The sequence below is a fragment of the Octodon degus genome, unplaced genomic scaffold (assembly GCF_000260255.1).
Source record: "Octodon degus isolate 3935 unplaced genomic scaffold, OctDeg1.0 scaffold00290, whole genome shotgun sequence".
NCBI lineage: Eukaryota > Metazoa > Chordata > Mammalia > Rodentia > Octodontidae > Octodon > Octodon degus.
The window spans coordinates 107,540-112,698 of NW_004524866.1; positions in this window are offsets into that span (position 1 = coordinate 107,540).

A 5,159-nucleotide genomic window follows, 5' to 3' on the forward strand; every position below is an offset into this window, starting at 1 on the left:
TTGTATTTGAATTAGTTCTCCTAAGTTCCATCTGGTCACCACTATTTGACGTACCTGGAATCTTCCAGGTACACTAATTCACTCCCGTTACCCATCTCTCTCTCTCTCTCTCTCTCTCTCTCTCTCTCTCTCCCTCCCTCCCTTCCTCTCTGTCTCTGTCTCTCTCTTTCTCTCTGTTGCTCCTGTAGATCTGTGTCTAGCAATGTGCCTTAGCTCACCAGGTCCAGATCTACCAAGTTCAAACTTTACCAGCTGGGCCTTGCTTTAGTCTGGCTACTGTGCTGAACTTCTTCCTGCTGCGCCCAGTGGAAGTGAACCTTCTGTGCCCAACTGGTAGTTTTTCTGCTCCTGGTTTAGCTGTCTGGGTCTCGCAACTAGCCTCTCTTCAGGGAATTCTGCCAGAGGGCACAATACTTGGCCTGTTTTCTGAAGGAAGCCAATGTCTTCAAAACTGGGGGATATATATTTTCTCAAAATGTACATACTTTCATTTTTTAAATTTATTCTTACAGAATTCAATGCTTCCTTGCATGTTTAATAGATTGCCTAATACCAGAATGCCACAATTTAGAAGCAAAAATGATTCCTATAAAATATGTGAAGATTAAGTTCACATTGAAACTCACTGTGCTGGTCTTTTAGACTGTGACAAATACAAGATGACATGCATTGAACTTATAAACCATTATTCAGAATAATCACCCTGCCCTGATACTCAGGGTGTAAACATTGCCTGTGCTTCTGTGCTTTTCTATATTATGAGTGATGGAAAATATAGAAGCTAATGTCAGTTTGCTCTTCTGCTTCAGGGTGAGGGAAGAAGAGAAATCATCCACACAGACTCAGGTTCCCGTAGAAGCTTAAATAGTGGAGGTACTCAAGGATGGAGGAGAAGAAATGCATTCTGGACACATATTAAATCATGGAATGAAGATATTTAAAAGAATGAAGCAGCGGGGAAGTAGTCTACATTATACAACTCAAAATGCCTTGTGTTTCTGCACTGATATTCAGTCACTAATTTGGGTTTGCTGGCTGTGGGGCAATTACTTGCACCACAAGCAATGGAGAGCAGGTGTTTCTCTGAGTTTCATTTCGTGTGACTGGTACAAAGACAGCACAGCTGTGCAGGTAATGTCTTGTGGGTTTTTCAGCTGACAATTCCTGATCTTCCACTTTGGACGGCACAGTGTCCCATAATTTTTAGTGACCTTGAGGTTTTCCAGACTATTTCCAGAGAACCCTAACGTTAAGTCCTCTAGTGTAATCCATTAGCAGCACATCCAATTACATATGTGTCAATGGTTTATTGGCAAAGACTTAAGAGAAAAAACTGCCCAAGAGGAAGTTGTCCCTTGGATGCTGACATCAGTGCAACTGGATTATATCATGGTGGCTTCAGGTGAAGAAAGTGATATGCAAGCATAATTTCTGTCTTGTGTTTTTCTCCTGGTCACCAGACCTCAGATGCAGAGCCCAGGGTGACAATGGTGGCAAACCTCTCTAGGGACATGGAGCAGGCAATGTTGACAGCATCTGGGGCACCAGAGTGTACACCTGAGTCTCAAACAATTTCATGCTGAAACACACACAGTATATTTACTTACCTGGCTCAGACTGCACTTTTCCTCTTCACTCAGCCCTAAGTTCTGCATGCATATCAACGATGTTGCCATTGATTGTTATCTTCTTTCTCTTGCAGCTTCCAGCCTTAGCGTGTACTTTTGATAATGAAGCCTGCCTTCAAGGAAGGAGCACCAGTGTGTGTAAGGATGGAGATGTGATGATTGGGTGTTTCTTGCCTATTTATTTCTACATGGACTATACTGGTGTTCTTGATATGAAGCCTACTAGAGAATCCCATTTCATTCAGTAAGTGTATTCTTCTATTATGTATTTTTTTCTGGATATCAGGATAGATAACCTCTAGCACCCATGGATCAATAGACCAATATTTTCCATAGTTCCACCTGTTTTACCCATCCACGTGGCACAACAGGCTTTCCTGTTTACCTCATTGTTGCATACATTTGCGTGGGGGAGAGGAATACTGTTTTTATTTGTCTGTACTGCTAGCTTCTTCTTCTCACTCTTGGAACCTTAGATGGACTCTACTCATCTGTACTCCATGGTGCATTCCCTTCCTCAGACCTGGACTCCACTGCATGGCATTAGGTGATGTTCCTCAACTCGAGTGAACCCCTTGGATTAGGCTGAAAGCTAAGTGGCTATTGCCAAATTACCTGTAATAATATAAACGTCTTTCCTTTTCTCTATTTCTCTAACTGTAAAATTCTTTATAGTCTTACAGATAGCCTTCTGATATGTCTACCCCTTCTCCCTGCAGTAACTATATCATGTTAATGTTCCTTTATTGTTTCTAAGGATCTTTAGGATGCTCCAGGACTCCTGCCTCTGCAAGCAGAGTCTAAAAGTAGGGATGCATCAACTGTAAGGCTTTTCTCCACCACTGTGATATTTCCTCAGTTAGATGCATCTCTTCTTTATTCAGATTGTACCTTATCAGGTCTGATGCCAAACATGTAGTTAAATAATGAGTTTTATAAATGTTGTGAAATTCTACAAAACTACTTTGTCACTGTAAGAAAAGGGCATGCCAGCAGAACTGTGTTTGCTTGAAGCTTAAAGAAGATGGCCACCCATGGTGTCCTTGTGGCATCTGCACACAGGAAGGGTTAAAACTAAATATGGACAGATCAGCCTTTGTCCTAACTCAGTTCACTGCCTTTCTGAAAATATTGCACATGAGGAAGCTTGTTGGAAATCCTGATAAGAACAGAAACTCACCGTTAGCCTGCGTAGCTATTAATGGTTTTTCTTATCTGTCTAGAAGGTGTAGGTGTTTGTTCCCACAAGGACTTGACCAGTTCTTAGCTGCTACAGGGTCTGGGCTTATGGCCATGCAGAAAGGTGGAACATGGTCCTTTTGCCTCAACTTGCATTTAATGGGTCTCACTGGGGGGAAGGATTGGGGATCTCATTGACAGAGAGAACACTGTGCCCAGGCCCTTCTTAATCAGCAGCCTGAAAAACTATATGAAGTGGCTACTCAGTTCTTGAACTGGAATTTCAGGGTGGAAGCTCTTTTGACCTGATGATGTAACTTTTACTGTGCTTTGTTTTTTCTGTGTAATCATGTATGTGTTAGTTAATAATGTGAATAAATATTGCTTTACACTTTATTTAGAGGCTTGTTGTGAAGCCAGGTCCTTGCCTTACCCATCTGTAACTGGTCTCTTTAAGGATTCAACGTATTTGAGACTATGGACAGAAGAGTAAGGAAACTGGGCTTTTTTTTTTTCTTTTTTTTTTTCTACAAATAGGGTCTCTACCTGTCTCATGCTCCTGAAAATGCCCAGATATTTGCTTATATTTTGACTCCAACACACATTCTCGATGCTCACATAACTTTTGAGAAAGGGACATACTGTGGTGACTAAGCTATGAGCAATCTCCTGACCTTGAGTTTTGTCTGCTTTAGCTTTTTGAGAAGGTGGCATGACAGGCACTAGTCATTAAACCCTGAGGGTACATTTTACTTCTATCATTTGATAAAAATATGTGTCATTACCTATGTGGTTAATATGCAAATTTGACTGTGTTTTTGGTTACTTTTTATTTTGGTGACAATTCAGAAGTATTTTTGAGTGTTTGATTCAGAGGATTCTGCTCCAAAGCTAAACCCTGTGAGGGGATTAATTCCTCCTGTCACTTATTGAAAATTATGAGAATGATTTTGTTTGATCAGAACAGAAACCTCAGTGTAGAAAGCACTGAAATATGGTTTGCATGAGGAGGGGGATTCTGAATGGTGGATGGGCCAGTGTACATTTAGAGCTCAGCAGGAGCGTGGAGGGGGATCATGACGGAGTCTGGCTAATCCTGCCTGAGTGGATCCTAGCTAAAGACAGCCCAGTGTGATCAGAAGTCATCTCAATATAATGGGGATGAGAAACTGACCAACCATCAGTCATTATGAGATTTCAGGAATAGTTCAAGGATGTAAGATCTGTTTCTGTTCCCAGGAGGAGAGAATGAGTTACCTACTGTTCTCTTGTCCTCTGCTGTTCCCACATACGCTCAGAGATCAGGCTGTTTCAGGGGCCCTGCTCTAGGCCGCTTCTCTGTGCGCTCTGTCTGTGGCAGAAGAGTACACACATACACTTCTCAGTTTCTTTGCCTGAACTGATGTTCCCACCAGCATTAAGAGTTTAGGGCCTCAGGAGAGAATTTCGATTCCTGCTAAAAAAAGAAAGAAAAATGAAAGAACTGTAAGAAAATAAAAATGTTTATGCATAAGCAATTTGTATATTTTGCATCATCCTTATAAGGAAAGTCTAACTTTAATACTTTAAAGGATCATATTGCTCAGATATAAAATTCTAGCAAGCATAATATTTGAAATGTAGCCTTGATAGCATCGTGGCTTTTCTGCAGATAAATATAAACACAAAGTTGAATTATTCTCTTTTTGCTTTTTTCAGTATATTTTCCTTACATATTGCTATATATTTATGACAATTATATGTCTATGCAATTCCTATCTTTTCAACCTATTATAATTCATTTCTTACCAATTTTAGGATGTTACAAAATTTCTAACTAATTTTTGCTGTTGTTTAAGGAGGAAAATAGATGGTTAATTGTAAGATGCTAATATCAAGTCCCAGAACAAAAACAAACTGAAAGGGAATGTTGAAGCATAAAATGTTTGTATTCAAAATTATAATTATTTATTTTTGGTCTGGGATGTAGCTCAGCAGCGCAGCACCTTCTGGGAAAGTGTGAGTCATTCCATTCTTCGGGCCAAATTAATTATATTGCAAAGGCATAAACATCAATATTTTCTTTCCCTCAACATTTCAAACACCTTTTCAAGCTAGAAAGCCTTTGATAAGACAGAAAACTGATGTAGGGTAAAACATCAAATAAAATATTCTCAAGGTAATGCATACATTATGATCAATCCAAATGTTAATAGTTGATATGCCTACATATCAACGCAATGCCACTTGCTTAATGTCAACTTAGGCCAATTGTTCAATGTAAACCTTAAGGAAATAATACTTCCCTGAGAGCGTGCTTGAAAAGACTTATTTTCTTTCAGTATGTGAGATATATATATATATATATATATA